The sequence below is a fragment of the Arachis stenosperma genome, chromosome 5 (assembly GCF_014773155.1).
Source record: "Arachis stenosperma cultivar V10309 chromosome 5, arast.V10309.gnm1.PFL2, whole genome shotgun sequence".
NCBI lineage: Eukaryota > Viridiplantae > Streptophyta > Magnoliopsida > Fabales > Fabaceae > Arachis > Arachis stenosperma.
The window spans coordinates 45,244,661-45,265,680 of NC_080381.1; positions in this window are offsets into that span (position 1 = coordinate 45,244,661).

A 21,020-nucleotide genomic window follows, 5' to 3' on the forward strand; every position below is an offset into this window, starting at 1 on the left:
AAGATGATGGATATGGCTTGCTATTGCCCAGCCTATTACGTCCACCATTGTTAAAACCTTGTTGAGGTTTTTGTTGATCCTTCCAGGAGAAATTTGGATGATTTCTCCATGATGAGTTATAGGTGTTTCCATAAGGTTCACCCATGTAATTAACCTCTGCCATGGCAGGGTTCTCAGGATCATAAGCTTCTTCAGAAGCTGCCTCTCTAGTACTGTTGGATGCATGTTGCAATCCATTCAGATTTGAGAGATCATGTTGACCTGTTGAGTCAACACTTTGTTCTGAGCCAATATGGCATTCAGAGTATCAATTTCAAGAACTCCTTTCTTCTGAGGTATCCCATTGTTCACGGAATTCCTCTCAGAAGTGTACATGAACTGGTTATTTGCAACCATGTCAATGAGTTCTTGGGCCTCTTCAGGCGTTTTCTTCAGGTGAATAGATCCACCTGCAGAATGGTCCAATGACATTTTCGAAAATTCAGAGAGACCATAATAGAATATATCTAATATGGTCCATTCTGAAAACATGTCAGATGGACATCTTTTGGTCAGCTGCTTGTATCTTTCTCAAGCTTCATAGAGGGATTCACCATCTTTTTGTTTGAAGGTTTGAACATCCACTCTCAGCTTGCTCAGCTTTTGAGGAGGAAAGAATTTATCCAAGAAGGCAGTGACCAGCTTATCCCATGAGTCCAGGCTATCCTTGGGTTGTGAATCCAACCATACTCTGGCTCTGTCTCTTACAGCAAAAGGGAAAAGCATGAGTCTGTAGACTTCAGGATCAACTCCATTCGTCTTTACAGTCTCACAGATCTGCAAGAACTCAGTTAAAAACTGGTAAGGATCTTCAGAGGGAAGTCCATAAAACTTGCAGTTTTGTTGCATTAAAGCAACTAGCTGAGGTTTCAGCTCAAAGTTATTGGCTCCAATGGCAGGAATGGAGATGCTTCTTCCATCAAACTTGGACGTTGGCTTTGTGAAGTCACCAAGCATTCTCCTTGCATTATTATTATTATTTTCGGCTGCCATCTCTTTCTCTTGTTCGAAAATTTCTAAAAGGTTGCTTCTGGATTGTTGTAATTTAGCTTCTCTTAATTTTCTCTTCAGAGTCCTTTCAGGTTCTGGATCAATTTCAACAAGAGTGCCTTTATCCCTGTTCCTGCTCATATGAAAGAGAAGAAAACAAGAGAAGAAAGAGGAATCCTCTATGTCACAGTATAGAGATTCCTTTATGTTAGTAGAAAAAGAAAGGGGGTAGAAGAATGAAGAAGGAGATTCGGATTTTGGATGAAGAGAGGTGAAGAGAAGTGTTAGTAATTAAATAATTAAATAGAAGAAGAAAAGAGGAGGGAGAGTTCGAAAATAATTTTGAAAAAGAGTTAGTGATTTTCGAAAATTAGAACTAAATGTAATTGAAATTAAAATTTGAAACAATTAGTTAATTAAAAAGAATTTTTGAAAAAGAGAGAGATATTTTCGAAAATAGAAGGGAGAGAAGTAGTTAGGTGATTTTGAAAAAGATAAGAAACAAACAAAAAGTTAGTTAGTTGATTGAAAAAGATTTGAAATCAAAATTTAAAAAGATAAGAAGATAAGAAGTTAGATAAGAATTTTTTTTTTTTGAAATCAAATATTGAAAAAGATAAAATTTTTGAAAAAGATAAGATAAAAAGATAAGATAAAAATTTTAAGAGAAAGATATTTTGAAAAAGATTTAATTTTTAAAATGACTTAACTAACAAGAAACTACAAGATAAGATTCTAGAATTTAAAGATTGAACCTTTCTTAACAAGAAAGTAACAAACTTCAAATTTTTGAACCAATCACATTAATTGTTAGCTAATTTTCGAAAATTAGATGTAAAGATAAGAAAAAGATTTTGAAAATATTTTGAAAAAGATTTTTGAAATTTTCGAAAAATATAAAAAAAATGAAAAAGATATGATTTTTGAAAAAGATTTTGAAAAGATAAGATTTTTAAAATTAAAATTTTGACTTGACTTGTAAGAAACACTAATTTTTAAAAATTTTGACCAAGTCAACCCAAAATTTCGAAAATTTGGAGGGAGATAAGGAAAAGATATTTTTTTGATTTTTGAATTTTTAATTATGAGAGAGAAAACAACAAAATACTCAATGCATGAAATTTTTAGATCAAAACCATGAATGCATGCAAGAATGCTATGAATGTCAAGATGAACACCAAGAACACTTTGAAGATCATGATGAACATCAAGAACATATTTTTGAAAAATTTTTGATGCAAAGAAACATGCAAGACACCAAACTTAGAAATCTTTAATGCATGGAAAATATGAATGCAAAAATGCACATGAAAAACAACAAACAACACAAAACAAGAAATCATCAAGATCAAACAAGAGGACTTATCAAGAACAACTTGAAGATCATGAAGAACACCATGAATGCATGAATTTTCGAAAAGAATGCAAGAAAAAATTTTTAAAGCATGCAATTGACACCAAACTTAAAAATTGACTCAAGACTCAAACAAGAAACACAAAATATTTTTGATTTTTATGATTTTATGATTTTTTTTGTATTTTTATTATTTTTTTTTCGAAAATATTTTGGAAAAACGAAAAATAAAAGAAAAATTTTTGAAAAAGATTTTTGAAAAGAAAATTACCTAATCTGAGCAACAAGATGAACCGTCAGTTGTTCATACTCGAACAATCCCCGGCAACGGCGCCAAAAACTTGGTGGACGAAATTGTGTTCAACAATATTGGGTCTTTGGTATGTACACAAAAACTATTGTGAGAGAAATCATTATTATGGCACTGGTTGAATTCACAACTCCGTTCAACTAACCAGCAAGTGTACTGGGTCGTCCAAGTAATAAACCTTACGTGAGTAAGGGTCGATCCCACAGAGATTGCTGGTATGAAGCAAGCTATGGTCACCTTGTAAATCTCAGTCAGGCAGATTAAAATTGTTTATGGTTTCGAAAATTAATAATAAAAGGAAATAATAAAAGGGATACTTATGTAGCCTCATTGGTAGGAATTTCAGACAAGCGAATGGAGATGCTGTATGGCTCAGGGACGCCTGCTCTCCTAGTGCTTCAACTCAATCCTTCTTACTCCTTTCCATGGCAAGCTGTGTATAGGGGTTCACCATCAGCGGTGGCTACTTTCAATCCTCTCGGGAAAATGGTCCTCTGCGGCTGTCACTCGCATGGCTAATCGTCTGGAGGCATCACCCATGGTTGATGGCTACATCCCATCCTCGCAGTGAAAACTACGCTCACGCACTCTGTCACAGCACGGCTAATCACTGGTTGGTTCCCGCTCCTACTGGAATAGAATCCCTTGATTCTTTTGCGTTTGTCACTAACGCCTAGCACTTGCGAGTTTGAAGCACGTCACAGTCATTCATTACCGGAATCCTACTCGGAATACCACAGACAAGGTGAGACTTTCCGGATCCTCATAAATGCCGCCATCTATCTAGCTTATACCACGAAGATTCTGTTGGGGAATCTAAGAGATACACATTCAAGCTCTGTTGCATGTAGAACGGAAGTGGTTGTCAATCACGCGCGTTCATAAGTGAGAATGATAATGAGGGTCATATAATCATCACATTCATCATGTTCTTGGGTACGAATGAATATCTTGGAATAAGAATAAGAGAGAATTGAATAAAAGAAAATAGAACTGCATTAACACTTGAGGTACAGCAGAGCTCCACACCCTTAATCTATGGTGTGCAGAAACTCCACCGTTGAAAATACATAAGTAAAGGGTTCAGGCATGGCCGAATGGCCAGCCCCCTAAATGTGATCAATAGCCTCTTAGGATGAAGAATAAAACAAAACTGAGACCAAAGATGTCAAATACATTAGTTAAATGTTCTATTTATAATAAACTAGCTCCTAGGGTTTACATGAGTAAGTAATTGATGCATAAATCCACTTCCGGGGCCCACTTGGTGTATGTTTGGGCTGAGCTTGATCAATCCACGAGCTGAGGCTTCTCTTGGAGTTGAACTCCGAGTTATGACGTGTTTTGGGCGTTCAACTCCGGATCATGACGTTTTTCTGGCGTTTAACTCCAGACAGCAGCATGTACTTGGCGTTCAACGCCAAGTTACGTCGTGAATTTCAGAATAAAGTATGGACTATTATATATTGCTGGAAAGCCCTGGATGTCTACTTTCCAACGCCGTTGAGAGCGCGCCAATTGGAGTTCTCTAGCTCCAGAAAATCCATTTCGAGTGCAGGGAGGTCAGAATCCAACAACATCAGCAGTCCTTTTGTCAGCCTTTTTCAGAGTTTTGCTCAAATCCCTCAATTTCAGCCAGAATTTACCTGAAATCACAGAAAAACACACAAACTCATAGTAAAGTCCAGAAATGTTAATTTAACATAAAAACTAATGAAAACATCCCTAAAAGTAGCTTGAACTTACTAAAAACTACCTAAAAACAATGCCAAAAAGCGTATAAATTATCCGCTCATCACTAGTTCCCTATAAATAGGACCTTTTACTATTGTATTTTTCATCTTCGGACATCTAGTTCTTAGATCAGATCTTGGTTCTTCTGGTTCCCTCTCTGGGGCCGAGGCCATTGATCACTCTTGTTCTTATGTATTTTCAACGGTGGAGTTTCTACACACCATAGATTAAGGTGTGGAGCTCTGCTGTACCTCGAGTATTAATGCAATTACTATTGTTCTTCTATTCAATTCAGCTTGTTCTTATTCCAAGATATTCATTCGCACTCAAGAACTTGATGAATGTGATGATTATGTGACGCTCATCATCATTCTCACTTATGAACGTGTGACTAACAACCACTTCCGTTCTGCAAGCAAACAAGGCTCTAATGTTTATCTCTTGGGTTCTTTAACCGGAATCTTCGTGGTATAAGCTAGAATTGATGGCGGCATTCAAGAGAATCCGGAAGGTCTAAACCTTGTCTGTGGTATTCTGAGTAGGATTCAATGATTGAATGACTGTGACGAGCTTCAAACTCGCGATTGTGGGGCGTTAGTGATAGTCGCAAAAGAATCACTGGATTCTATTCCGACATGATCGAGAACCGACAGCTGGATAGCCGTGCCGTGACAGGGTGCGTTGAACATTTCCACTGAGAGGACGGGACTGTAGCCACTGACAACGGTGATGCCCAACATACAGCTTGCCATGGAAAGGAGTAAGAAGGATTGGATGAAGACAGTAGGAAAGCAGAGAGACGGAAGGGACAAAGCATCTTCATACGCTTATCTGAAGTTCTCACCAATGAATTGCATAAGTATCTCTATCTTTATCTTTATGTTTTATTCATATATCATCCATAACCATTTAAGTCTGCCTGACTGAGATTTACAAGGTGACCATAGCTTGCTTCATACCAACAATCTCCGTGGGATCGACCCTTACTCGCGTAAGGTTTATTACTTGGACGACCCAGTGCACTTGCTGGTTAGTTATGCGAAGTTGTGTTTATGCCATGGTATTGAACACCAAGTTTTTGGATTCATTACCGGGGATTATTTGAGTTGTGAAAAGTAGTGATCACAATTTTGTGCACCAAGTTTTTGGTGCCGTTGCCGGGGATTGTTGAGTTTGGACAACTGACGGTTCATCTTGTTGCTTAGATTATGTATTTTTTTTTCAGAATTTCTTTAAGAATGAATTCTAGAGTTTCATGATGATCTGTTGAAATCTGGCTGGCTGTGAAACCATGTCTAATCTTATTGGACCGAGGTTTCAACTTATCATCACAAGAGCTTGTTGATCTCTATCAATCTTGCTGTTGAAGCAATGATCTGCTGAGGCTTGGCTGGCCATTGGCCATGTCTAGTGTTTTGGACCGGAGCTTTCTTTGAAAGCTTGGCCGGCTGTGAAGCCATGTCTAATTCCTGGACCGGAGTCTTAGACTAACATTGCAATGATTCCTGAAATTCTCATTAAGAATTCTGAAACCTTTATTTTCTTTTTTTTTATAATTTTTGAAAAAGCACAAAAAAATTACAAAATCATAAAAACCAAAAAAATATTTTATGTTTCTTGTTTAAGTCTAGTGTCTTATTTTAAGTTTGGTGTCTTGCATGCATTGTTTATTTGATCTTGGTTCTATTTTCAAGACAATAATACAGAGAATTGAAGATTCAGAACATATAGTAGAGGAATTACACAGAAAAAGCTGGACGTTCAAAACGCCCAGTGAAGAAGGCAAACTGGCGTTTAAACGCCCAAAAGGGTAGAGCTTTGGGCGTTAAACGCCAGAATGTGCACCATTCTGGGCGTTTAACGCCAGGATGGCACAAGAGGGAAGATTTTGTTTTTAATGCAATTTTTTTTTCAGGTTTTCAAAATTTTTCAAAATCAAATCTTTTTCAAATCATATCTTTTCAATCAAATCTTTTTCAAAATCAATTTCTTTCCATTTTCAAAAATACTTGCTGTCAATTAATGATTTGATTCAACATTTCAAGTAAGTTGCCTTTTCTGTTGAGAAAGGTTTAATGTTTGAATCATATCTTTTCTTGTTAGGCAAGTCATTAATTTTTAAAATCAAATCTTTTTAAATTGTTTTTCAAATCATATCTTTTCAATCATATCTTTTTAATCACATCTTTTTCAAAAAAAGTTTTCAATCATATCTTCTTCAAAATCTTTTTCAAAATGTTTTTAAAAATATTTTTAATTAATTTTCGAAAAAAAAATCTCTTCCCCTCTTCTCACATCCTTCTATTTATGGAGTACCACTCTTCCTCAATGCACAATTCAAACTCTATCTCACTAAGTTCGAATTCTTCTACCTCTTCCTTCTATTTTTCTTTTCCTCTGACACCTCAAGGAATCTCTATACTGTGACATAGAGGATTCCATACTTTCTTGTTCTCTTCTCTTTCATATGAGCAGGAGCAAAGACAAAAGCATTCTTGTTGAGGCTGACCCTGAACCTGAAAGGACCTTGAAGCGAAAGCTAAGAGAAGCTAAGGCACAACTCTCTGTAGAGGACCTAACAGAAATCTTCAAAGAAGAAGAACCCATGGCAGCCGAAAACAACAACAATGCCAACAATGCAAGGAAGGTGCTGGGTGACTTTACTGCACCTACTCCCGACTTCTATGGGAGAAGCATCTCTATCCCTGCCATTGGAGCAAACAACTTTGAGCTTAAGCCTCAATTAGTTTCTCTAATGCAACAGAATTGCAAGTTCCATGGACTTCCATTGGAAGATCCTCATCAGTTTTTAGCTGAATTCTTGCAAATCTGTAACACTGTCTAGACTAATGGGGTTGGCCCTGAGGTCTACAGACTCATGCTATTCCCTTTTGCTGTAAGAGACAGAGCTAGGATATGGTTGGACTCACAACCTAAAGAGAGCCTGAACTCTTGGGAAAAGCTAGTCAATGCCTTCTTGGCAAAGTTCTTTCCACCTCAAAAATTGAGTAAGCTTAGAGTGGAAGTCCAAACCTTCAGACAGAAGGAAGGTGAATCCCTCTATGAAACTTGGGAAAGATACAAACAATTAATCAGAAAGTGCCCCTCTGACATGCTTTCTGAATGGAGCATGATAGGTATTTTCTATGATGGTCTGTCTGAACTCTCCAAGATGTCATTGGATAGCTCTGCTGGAGGATCTCTTCATCTGAAGAAGATGCCTACAGAAGCTCAAGAGCTCATTGAAATGGTTGCAAATAACCAATTCATGTACACTTCTGAAAGGAATCCTGTGAACAATGGGACAAATCAGAAGAAAGGAGTTCTTGAGATTGATACTCTGAATGCCATACTGGCTCAGAATAAAATATTGACTCAGCAAGTCAATTTGATTTCTCAAAGTCTGTCTGGAATGCAAAATGCACCAGGCAGTACTAAAGATGCTTCATCTGAAGAAGAAGCTTGTGATCCTGAGAACCCTTCAATAGAAGAGGTGAATTACATGGGAGAATCCTATGGAAACACCTATAATTCTTCATGGAGAAATCATCCAAATCTCTCATGGAAGGATCAACAGAGACCTCAACAAGGTTTCAACAACAATAATGGTGGAAGAAACAGGTTTAGCAATGGCAAGCCTTTTCCATCATCTTCTCAGCAACAGACAGAGAATTCTAAGCAGAACCACTCTGACTTAGCAACCATGGTCTCTGATCTAATCAAAACCACTCAGAGTTTCATGACTGAAACAAGGTCCTCCATTAGGAATTTGGAGGCACAAGTGGGTCAGCTGAGCAAAAAAATTACTGAACTCCCTCCTAGTACTCTTCCAAGCAATACAGAAGAGAATCCAAAAGGAGAATGCAAGGCCATTAACATGACCTACATGGCCGAATTTGGAGAGGAGGAAGAGGCAGTGAACGCCACTGAGGAAGACCTCAATGGACGTCCACTGGCCTCCAATGAGTTCCCTAATGAGGAACCATGGGAATCTGAGGCTCACACTGAGACCATAGAGATTCCATTGGACTTACTTCTACCATTCATGAGCTCTGATGAGTATTCTTCCTCTGAAGAGGATGAATATGTCACTGAAGAGAAAGTTGCTAAATACCTTGGAGCAATCATGAAGCTAAATGACAAGTTATTTGGTAATGAAACTTGGGAGAACGAACCTCCTTTGCTCACCAAAGAACTAGATGACTTGTCTAGGCAGAAATTACCTCAAAAGAGACAAGATCCTGGGAAGTTTTCAATACCTTGTACCATAGGCACCATGACCTTCAAGAAGGCTCTGTGTGACTTGGGGTCAAGTGTAAACCTCATGCCTCTCTCTGTAATGGAGAAGCTAGGGATCTTTGAGGTACAAGCTGCAAGAATCTCACTAGAGATGGCAGACAATTCAAAGAAACAAGCTTATGGACTTGTAGAGGGTGTTCTGGTAAAGGTTGAAGACCATTACATCCCTACTAATTGCATAGTCCTAGAGACTGGGAAGTGCATGGATGAATCCATCATCCTTGGCAGACCCTTCCTAGCCACAGCAAAGGCTGTGATTGATGTGGACAAAGGAGAATTGATCATTCAAGTGAATGAAGAATCCTTTGTGTTTAAGGCTCAAGGATACCCCTCTGTCACCATGGAGAGGAAGCATGAAGAGCTTCTCTCAAAACAGAGCCAAACAGAGCCCCCACAGTCAAACTCTAAGTTTGGTGTTGGGAGGCCACAACCAAATTCTAAGTTTGGTGTTGAACCCCCACATTCAAACTCTAAGTTTGGTGTTGGGAGGTTCCAACATTGTTCTGAGCATTTGTGAGGCTCCATGAGAGTCCATTGTCAAGCTACTGACATTAAAGAAGCGCTTGTTGGGAGGCAACCCAATGTTATATTTTATCTATTTTCCTTTGTTATTTTATGTTTTCTTTAGGTTGATGATCATGGGAAGTCACAAAATCAATTGAAAAAGCAAAAACAGAATGAAAAACAGGAAGAAAAATAGCACACCCTGGAGGAAGACCTTGCTGGCGTTTAAACGCCAGTAAGGGCAGCAAATGGGCGTTTAACACCCAGTCTGGCACCATTCTGGGCGTTTAACGCCATAAAGGGGCACCAGACTGGTGTTAAACGCCAGGAAAGGGCAAGAAGTTGGCGTTAAACGCCAGAAATGGGCACCAGCCCGGCGTTTAACGCCAGAATTGGCATGAAGAGCAATTTTGCTCGCCACTTGGTGCAGGGATGACTTTTCCTTGACACCTCAGGATCTATGGACCCCACAGGATCCCCACCTACCCCACCACCCTCTCTCTTCTTCTTCACCCATTCACCAATCACCTCAACACCTCTTCCCCCAAAAAAACCCCTCAACTATCAAACCCCATCCCTCTCTTCACCCCCATATAAACCCATCTTCACTCCTTCATTTTCACACACCCTAAACACTACTTCTCCCCCTTTGGCCGAACCACAAAGCCCCCTTCATCTCCTCTATTTCTTCTTCTTCTACTCTCTTCTTTCTTCTTTTGCTCGAGGACGAGCAAACCTTTTAAGTTTGGTGTGGTAAAAGCATTGCTTTTTGTTTTTCCATAACCATTTATGGCATCCAAGGCCGGAGAAACCTCTAGAAAGAGGAAAGGGAAGGCAAAAGCTTTCACCTCCGAGTCATGGGAGATGGAGAGATTCATCTCAAGAGTGCATCAAGACCACTTCTATGAAGTTGTGGCCTTGAAGAAGGTGATCCCCGAGGTTCCTTTCAAACTCAAAAAGAGTGAATATCCGGAGATCCGACATGAGATTCGAAGAAGAGGTTGGGAAGTTCTTACCAACCCCATTCAACAAGTCAGAATCTTAATGGTTCAAGAGTTCTATGCCAATGCATGGATCACCAAGAGCCATGATCAAAGTGTGAACCCGGACCCAAAGAATTGGCTTACAATGGTTCGGGGGAAATACTTAGATTTTAGTCCGGAAAATATAAGGTTGGCATTCAACTTGCCCATGATGCAAGGAGATGAACACCCTTACACTAGAAGGGTCAACTTTGATCAAAGGTTGGACCAAGTCCTCATAGACATTTGTGAAGAGGGCACCCAATGGAAGGGAGATTCAAGAGGGAAGTCGGTTCAATTGAGAAGGCATGACCTCAAGCCCGTGGCTAGGGGATGGTTGGAGTTTATCCAACGCTCAATCATTCCCACTAGCAACCGGTCCGAAGTTACTATAGACCGGGCCATCATGATCCATAGTATCATGATTGGAGAAGAAGTAGAAGTTCATGAGGTTATAGCCCAAGAACTTTATAAGGTGGCGGACAAGTCCTCTACCTTGGCTAGGTTAGCCTTTCCTCATCTCATTTGTCACCTCTGTTATTCAGTTGGAGTTGACATAGAGGGAGATATCCCCATTGATGAGGACAAGCCCATCACTAAGAAAAGGATGGAGCAAACAAGAGATCCCACTCATCATGAAATCCCTGAGATACCTCAAGGGATGCACTTTCCTCCACAAAACTATTGGGAGCAAATCAACACCTCCCTAGGAGAATTGAGTTCCAACATGGGACAACTAAGGGTGGAGCACCAAGAACATTCCATCCTCCTCCATGAAATTAGAGAAGATCAAAGAATCATGAGAGAGGAGCAACAAAGGTAAGGAAGAGACATTGAGGAGCTCAAGCACTCCATAAGACCTTCAAGAGGAAGAACAAGCCGCCATCACTAAGGTGGACCCGTTCTTTAATCTCCTTGTTCTTTATTTTCCTGTTTTTCGAAATTTCATGCTTATGTTTATCCATGTTTGTGTCTTATGATCATTAGTGTCTTAGTGTCTATGCCTTAAGGTTATGAATGTCCTATGAATCCATCACCTTTCTTAAGAGAAATGTTCTTAATTGAAAAAGAGAAGAATTGCATGAATTTTGAATTTTATAACAGATTAATTATTTTGATGTGGTGGCAATACTTTTGTTTTCTGAATGTATGCTTGAACAGTGCATATGTCTTTTGAATTTGTTGTTCATGAATGCTAAAATTGTTGGCTCTTGAAAGAATGATGAAAAAGGAGACATGTTACTGAGGATCTGAAAAATCATAAAAATGATTCTTAAAGCAAGAAAAAGCAGTGAATACAAAAAAAAAGAGAAAAACGAAAAAAAAAAACGAAAAAAAGGGAGAAAGAGAAAAAGAAAGAAAAAGAAAGAAATAAGAGTTGTGATCCAAGGTAAAAAGAGTGTGCTTAAGAACCCTGGACACCTCTAATTGGGGACTCTAGCAAAGCTGAGTCACAATCTGAAAAGGTTCACCCAATTATGTGTCTGTGGCATGTATGTATCCGGTGGTAATACTGGAAGACAGAGTGCTTTGGGCCACGGCCAAGACTCATAAAGTAGCTGTGTTCAAGAATCATCATACTTAACTAGGAGAATCAATAACACTATCTGGATTCTGAGTTCCTATAGAAGCCAATCATTCTGAATTTCAAAGGATAAAGTGAGATGCCAAAACTGTTCAGAGGCAAAAAGCTAAAGCCCCGCTCATCTAATTAATACTGATCTTCATAGATGTTTTTGGAGTTCATTGCATATTCTCTTCTTTTTATCTTATTTGATTTTCAGTTGCTTGGGGACAAGCAACAATTTAAGTTTGGTGTTGTGATGAGCGGATAATGTGTACACTTTTGGGCATTGTTTTTAGTATATTTTTAGTATATTTTAGTTAGTTTTTAGTATATTTTTATTAGTTTTTAATTAAAATTCACTTTTCTGGACTTTACTATGAGTTTGTGTGTTTTTCTATGATTTCAGGTATTTTCTGGCTGAAATTGAGGGACCTGAGCAAAAATCTGATTCAGAGACTGAAAAGGACTGCATATGCTGTTGGATTCTGACCTCCCTGCACTCGAAGTGGATTTTCTGGAGCTACAAAAGCCCAATTAGCGCGCTCTCAACGGCGTTGGAAAGTAGACATCCTGGGCTTTCCAGCAATATATAATAGTTCATACTTTGCCCAAGATTTGATGGCCTAAACCGGCGTTCAAAGTCACCTTCAGAATTCCCAGCGTTAAACACCGGAACTGGCACCAAAGTGGGAGTTAAACGCCCAAACTAGCACAAAAGCTGGCGTTTAACTCCAAGAAGAGTCTCTATACAAAAATACTTTAATGCTCAGCCCAAGCACACACCAAGTGGGCCCGGAAGTGGATTTTTATGTCATTTACTCACCTTTGTAATTCTTAAGCTACTAGTTCCCTATAAATAGGACCTTTTACTATTGTATTTTTCATCTTCGGACATCTAGTTCTTAGATCAGATCTTGGTTCTTCTGGTTCCCTCTCTGGGGCCGAGGCCAATGATCACTCTTGTTCTTATGTATTTTCAACGGTGGAGTTTCTACACACCATAGATTAAGGTGTGGAGCTCTGCTGTACCTCGAGTATTAATGCAATTACTATTGTTCTTCTATTCAATTCAGCTTGTTCTTATTGCAAGATATTCATTCGCACTCAAGAACTTGATGAATGTGATGATTATGTGACGCTCATCATCATTCTCACTTATGAATGTGTGACTGACAACCACTTTCGTTCTGCAAGCAAACAAGGCTCTAATGTTTATCTCTTGGGTTCTTTAACCGGAATCTTCGTGGTATAAGCTAGAATTGATGGCGGCATTCAAGAGAATCCGGAAGGTCTAAACCTTGTCTGTGGTATTCTGAGTAGGATTCAATGATTGAATGACTGTGACGAGCTTCAAACTCGCGATTGTGGGGCGTTAGTGACAGACGCAAAAGAATCACTGGATTCTATTCCGACATGATCGAGAACCGACAGCTGAATAGCCGTGCCGTGACAGGGTGCGTTGAACATTTCCACTGAGAGGACGGGACTGTAGCTACTGACAACGGTGATGCCCAACATACAGCTTGCCATGGAAAGGAGTAAGAAGGATTGGATGAAGACAGTAGGAAAGCAGAGAGACGAAAGGGACAAAGCATCTTCATACGCTTATCTGAAGTTCTCACCAATGAATTGCATAAGTATCTCTATCTTTATCTTTATGTTTTATTCATATATCATCCATAACCATTTGAGTCTGCCTGACTGAGATTTACAAGGTGACCATAGCTTGCTTCATACCAACAATCTCCGTGGGATCGACCCTTACTCGCGTAAGGTTTATTACTTGGACGACCCAGTGCACTTGCTGGTTAGTTGTGCGAAGTTGTGTTTATGCCATGGTATTGAACACCAAGTTTTTGGATTCATTACCGGGGATTATTTGAGTTGTGAAAAGTAGTGATCAAAATTTCGTGCACCAATACGCAAGCCTTGTGCGTACGCACGAGTTCACTTTTGTGCGCACGCACGGGACGCACACGAAAAGAAGTCAATTCTGGATTTTTGAAAATTTCAAGTCATGCGTATGCATGCCTCATGCGAATGCATGATTTTGCCCTTACGCGTACACATGGATACGCGCACGAAAAATTTCAGTTCTGTAAAGCATGTCATGCGTAGACATGGGTCGTGCGTATGCATGACCCCAACTTTCTGCAACTTCTGCAGAATTCAGTTCTAAACCCCAATTTTCCAAAACTCAGAACTTTTGGTAAAAATTTTATTTTTCACTCGTTCTTGGACTGTTTTGAAGATCTTTTAACTAGCTTTAATTTAAGATAGATTTCACTCAATTTCATGCTTCGAGCGCCAATTTACGCCCTGTCGAAGTTGGTCAAAAATTTGGTTTTACCTAATCTCCAAACTGACATTTTCTCACAAAATCTCCAATTCGCTCCATCCCACACCATCACATGCCAGTTCTAGACACCAATAATACATATTCCTCAATACTCAATCTCCTCCTAATCATTCAAGCTTAGCTAACCATAGCCAAATCAAATTCTCAACATATTGCACTTAAAACTCACAATTCAAAATCAAACCAACAAATCAATCATTCCACTCATTCTCATTTATTCAACAACATATCACACATGGCAATACCACCGCTTACCTCAACTTACCAAGTAAGGATTTCTCACCCTACGACTATCTTACACCCAAATTTTCACATTGAAAATCATTCAACTCAATTTCATAGCTCATCACAAGGTAATCAAAATTACAACATTCATTTACTAATCAAGAGACAAACATATATTTTCAACCATCATCAAGCACAATATTTTCACTAATTCATCATTCAAGCACATCATCAATCATACATACTAATTCATGAGATTCATATAATCACCAAAAATATAATTTTCATATCGATATCGATTTATAACAATCCTTGGTAATAAAATGGTTTTAAGAAAAATTCCTACCTTGTTGATGGCGGATTTTTAACACTTAGATTCTCTTCTCGATCACACCCAAGCCTCCATCCACGGCACCAAGCCTCCACCCAGTGCTCCGAAATCAAGCCAAGCCACAAAACCGCAACACAAACTCAATCCAAGCAAGTCATCATTCCTTATTAAATTTAATAATCACATACAAATTCCACAATGTTCACACTATGTTCTTTACTCAAATTTAAAAAAAAAAGAAAGACAAAATATTTTCTTACCTTATATCATGTGGTCTTGGGCCAAAGCTCCACTAGAACTCAAGATTGAACCTCCCCTAAACATAAAAAATTAAAATCTTTTCAACACCTCAACCCAAAAATGCAAATGGGAAGAGAAACAGAAAATAGGGCAAGAATTTTGAAGTTCCTTACCAAAATACTTAGATATAATTGAAGAGCACAACAAGAGCGATGCGTGGCCGCAAATGGCTCATCAATCAAAACTACGATTTGAAAGTTATGAGCAAATGAAAGTGATGATGAATAGTAACACTTAGGGCATTTTCTCTCTTCCTCTCTTCTCTCTTTCAACTGCTTCCTCACTCTCACTAATGCAAATGAGGCTGAAATGTGCTAAGGGTGAGGGGTTTTGTACCTTGGGTTTGGGCTTTGGGTCAAACATGGGCCTGTTTTACGATTTTTGGTCTTTTGACCATATCTTGGGCCAAAACCTTTAAGATAAATGCTCGAGTTTATGTTCTAAATATTTTTCTATGTCATTTATAAAATATTTTTCAAAATCTCAAATAACTCATTTTAATTTTCAAAAATTCGGGATCCTACACCCGATGCACGCTCCTTGTTGCTGCTCATGGCCCTGCTACTACCCTACGATTTTCTTGTAAATGTGAAGCTTCATTAATAGGGTTTTATGGAAACAAAAAGTCTTCAAAGCAACTGAGAGTTTCCTCCCGCGTAAATGATGTCGTTTATGAAGATGCGGAGGTGGACAGTTAAACCCTATCCATCTGAGTTGGTCAAACTAAGCATAAAATAAACACGTCAGCAAGCTAACGTGACATGTCACAATGCTAATGTGACAACTCAGTATTTTTCGTCAGTCTTTGACAGAAAATAACCCACAGGTATCACGTAGTGTCACAGAAGTATGGGACAGGGATCGAAGTGGATCGTTTTTATTTTGAGGAGTGGCATTGTCATTCTAAAAAATAGACAGGGGTCAAATTCGTAGTTCACTCTCAAATGAATGAAGATAGAGTACTGTATTCCAATCTTGCTTTTCTGATTTTCCATAAAACAAAATGCCCATGCATCACTAAACAGGAAACAAACCTTCATCGAAGTTTGAAAGGTTGACTTGGGATGTTGAAGCCTCACCTTGAGTCATGTGGGGAACAGAAAAAGATGTGGATCTAATCGTCAGTAAATAAGGATTGGAACCCGTATAGCGGATAGTATAAAGAGCATTTTCGGAATATATTTGGCCTAAGATGAAGTTAAAATCTTACTTTCAGTCAGATGAAAAAACCAGCATTTGATGATAGATGGATGACTAATCAAATACAAAGACTACTATTAATATTAAGTTAGCTAGTAAAATAACACACTCACATACACAAAAAATACAATTCTATTATTATTGGCCTCTTTAATATGTCCTACCAAGTGCAAACTAGTTTTAAGAATAAGCATAGGTAACAAGGCCAACAACGATGATAGCAGAAAAAGAGTTTGTTCATCACCTGGAGACTTTGGGTCTCGGATAGGTCGGGTGCTTAGACACGGGGGAACGGATAAGACCCTGGATTAACGTGGAGCGAGGATTAGGATGTCGATGATGTCAGAGGAAGCATGTGGAGCGGGGAGGGGGCGGCCACCTGCAAGGACATTCCGATGATCAAGTTAGTGTCCGTACGAGTTGGTAGCCAAATTAGGTAAAATGATGTGTACCTTAGGGGGAGTGCTGACCTCTATATACCGTGCTGGGTAGGCCTAAAGGTGACCTGGCCCACTGTCCAGGATACTTTGTGCTATTCCTGCTCACGTGGGGAAGCGTTGGCAGTCCTAACCGTTGGGTCGGGGATTTGGGTCCGGTTCCGATGACTCCGACCCGATCGTTTTAACTAGGTGGGGGTTTGGTCCGCACAGGAAGTGTGGCCGTACGCTGCCCGGGTCGGGTATCCGAGAGCCGACCCGTCGGGTTCCCTTATTGTTGGTTTAGGCCTGGGTCGGAGGTGCTTCTCCGACCCGGCGAGTAGGTGGACTGGGCCTAGAGCGGTCCGTAACAGTGCCCATAACGCGCTAGCCTCGAGGTTTTGGAGCTCGTGGCTAGGCGCGTTTACGCTACTCGCCGAGAAATGGTGTGTCGTTCTCCTCGGGAGTCCACTGATGGCGTTTTGTGTTTTGCACGCGTGGTTGCCTCGTCCTTGGTGCTGTCTCCTTGGCTTCCGTGCGGGGCATTGAATGCCCCATCATTTCAAAGTTTGTGAAAAGACAAGTATGCCCCTGCCTTTTGGCGCTCTTTCTTCGACGGTTATATTTCTCTCCCTATTTTTGTTTTGCAAGCCCTTCACAGTCCCATTTTATCTCTTTTGTTTTCCTGCGCTGCTGCTGTTTCCTTCTCTTTCTTCCTACTGCTCTCAATCCTCCTCCTGCTTTGAGTACTCCTGCTCTTGCTTGGGCTCTTCTTTATACTTATGTTTGATGTTAGGAGGAATTTTATTGATTGTTGCCAAGGGAGGTTTGAGCTGCAGATTCTACTGTGTATCATCAGGGGGTTTTTGAAGATTTGGATCAATAAGCTCAGCCTGCATGCACCTCTCTTCTTCACCTGTTGGATGTATATATTTGAAGACATGAAAGACCAGTTGCTCATTATGCACTCTAAGCACTAATTCACCTACTTCTACATCAATCAGAGCTCTTCCAGTGGTTAAGAACGGTCTTCCTAGAATTATAGAGGCATTCTCATCCTCCCCCGTGTCAAGAATCACAAAGTCTGCTGGGAGAAAGAATTTACCCACTTTAACCAAGATATTTTCCATTAATCCGTATGCAGGCTTCATAGATTTGTCTGCCATCTGCAATGCTATCTTTGTGGGTTGTGCCTCTTGAATTTGCAGCTTCTTCATCACAGATAAGGGCATTAGATTTATGCTTGCCCCCAGATTACATAGGGCTTTCTCAAAGGTTGTGCTCCCAATGGTGCATGGAATTTGAAAGCTCCCTGGATCTGGCATCTTCCTTGGCAAGTTATTCTGAATGACAGCACTACATTCCTTAGTCAGGACTACTGTCTCATCTCACTTTAAACGCCTTTTCTTTAACAATAGTTCCTTCATGAACTTGGCATAGAGAGGCATTTGTTCCAAAACCTCAGCAAAAGGAATATTGATATGTAACTTTCTGAAGATTTTTAAGAACTTTGAGAACTGCTTGTCCTTGGTCTCCTTTTGAAGTCTCTGAGGATATAGCATCTTAGGTTTGTACTCAGGAGCCTTTGGCAATGTAGGATGAGTGTCAAGAGAGTCTGGGAATGGATTGTCCGCACGCTTTGGAGGGGCGTGCTCCAATTCTCCTTTCTTCTCCTTTGGAGCTTCCTTTTCAACTAGCTTTTCATTGGCCTTGGTCTCAGAGCCAGCTACTTTACCACTTCTCAATTGAATAACCTTGCAATCATCTCCTAGGTTCACCACTGTATCAACTTGAAATGTACTTGCAGACCTCTCAAGTATTTGCTTGCTCAGTTGGCCCACTAGCACCTCTAAATTTCTAATGGAGGCTCTGGTTTCCTGCATAACTTGTGCTTCCGTACTTGCCACTTTTCCACTTATCACGGAGATAGCCTTACATTCCTCTCTTGGATTTGGAATTGTGTTACTAGGAAGGCTATTAGTGGTCCTCTGATCAATTTCATTAACTCTGGTGGCTATTTGACCCATTTGCATCTCCATGTTCTTGATGGATGCTCTGGTTTCCTGTCTAAAACCTGTCAATATTGCTTCCAAATCATTATCTTGTTGGAAACCGCCCTGAGAATTATTGTTGAAGTTCTGAGGTCTCCTAGGTTGATCCCTCCATCCAAAATTTGGGTGATTCCTCCATCTCTGGTTGTATGTCTTAGAATATGGATCATTGTTGGTATTCCTAGGACCACTCCCCATGTAATTCACCTGTTCAAAAGAGGGTTGAGTATAATTATAATTATCATTTTGCATAAAGTTACCTGCCATGTCATAGGAGACTTCCTGTGGTGAATTTTGGGCGTTGATAGCTGAGACTTGCATGCCACCCATCTGTTGAGTAAGTAGATTTATTTGCTGAGACATCAGCTTGTTCTGAGCAAGAAGAGCTTTAATAGCATCTACTTCCAACACGCCTCTCTTCTGAGGGGTTTCAGAATTCACAGGGGTCCTATTAGAGGAGTATAAATATTGGTTGCTTGCAACCAATTCAATTAGCTCAATAGTCTCCTCCGGTGTCTTCTTCTTGTGCAATGAACCTCCTGCAGAATTATCTAAGCACATTTTGGACATTTCACCCAAGCCTTCATAAAATATGTCTATTTGTGTCCATTTGGAGAACATGTCTGGAGGGCATTGCCTAGTCAGTAGCTTGTATCTCTCCCAAGCTTCATACAGAGTCTCACCATCCTTCTGTCTGAAGTTCTGAACCTCTATCCTAAGCTTAGTCAGCTTCTTTGGTGGGAAAAATTTTGTGAGAAACTCAGTAACCACCTTGTTCCAAGTATCCAAACTGTCCTTGGGTTGCGAATCTAGCCATAGTTTTGCTCCATCCCTCAGAGCAAACGGGAAGAGCATTAGTTTGTACACATCTGGGTTCACTCCGTTTGTCTTCATAGTATCACAAATCTGCAGAAAACTTGAAATGAATTGATTTGGGTCTTCATGGGAAAGACCATGATACTGGCAATTTTGTTGCACCAGGGTGACCAGTTGAAGCTTCAACTCAAAGTTGTTTGCAGCAATAGGAGGCACCACGATGCTTTTTCCATAAAGATTTGCAGTAGGAGAAGAGCAAGAGCCAAGTACTCTCCCTTGTTGCTCATTCACATTAGGATTTGTCATATTGGCATTATCAGCATTGTTAGCATCCATAGTGGATTCTGCAGCCATGTACAATCTTGCCTGTTGTAAACGTCGCCTGAAAGTCCTTTCAGGTTCAGGATCAAAGTCTAAGAGATGTTCTTTGTCTCTGTTCCTGCGCATAAACAAACAGAAAACAAGAAAAGATGGGAATCTCTACGTCAGAGTGTAGAGAATTTCCAGTGAGGTAACCTGTGTAAAAAAAAATACTAAATAGAAAAGAAATAATGAATAGATAACACCAAAATTAATTTCAGAAAAATAAAAAAATATTGGTGCTATTTAAAATTTTTTTTTGAAAATTTAAAATTAATTTTTTTTTTGAAAATAAAGTAATAAAAGAAAGAAAATTAAACGAAGCAGGGGGAGGGGGGGAAAGAAAGTAAACGAAAGAAAAAAGGAAAAAAATTAACGTAAAGAAAGGAAAAAAAAGAAAAAAGAAAAATTAAAGTAAGAAAAAAAATTTTAAAGCAAAATCGGGGAAGAAAGAAAGAAAAAAAATAATAATAAATAAATAGTGAATTCAAGAGAATGAAAATTAAATTTTTTTTCAAATAATTTAAAGCAAAATTTTTAAATAAAATTAAAACAAAAACGCCTAATCTAAGCAATCAAACAACTAATAGTTGTCAATCACAATCAATCCCCGGCAACGGCACCAAAAACTTGATGCGGTATTTACAACCCACACTACTAACCGGCAAGTGCACCGGGTCGTACCAAGTAATACCTTACGTGAGTAAGGGTCGATCCCACGAGAATTGATGGATCAAGCAACAATAGTGTTTGATAGGATTAGTTAGGCAAGCAAAAATTGGTTTTGAGATGTTCAAAAGGTTTAAGTTCGAACTCAAAATATCAAAAGGGTAGACAAATAAATAAGTTGGGAATAAAATATTGAGAAAACAGTTAAGGTTTCAGAGTTATCTATTTTTCAGATTAACTTTTATTACTAACTAATTTAATCATGCAAGATATAATTTCATGGCAAACTATATGTGACTAGACCCTAATTCCTCAGACCTTCCTAGTCTCCTCTAAAATTCATTAACTGCCAATTCCTTGGTCAATTAATTCCAATTAGGGGGTGATGATCAATTTCTAGTTTATATGCCAAAAGAATCCTAATTATCCACAAATAAAGGGATTATATGTCACGTATCCCATTAAATACAAACA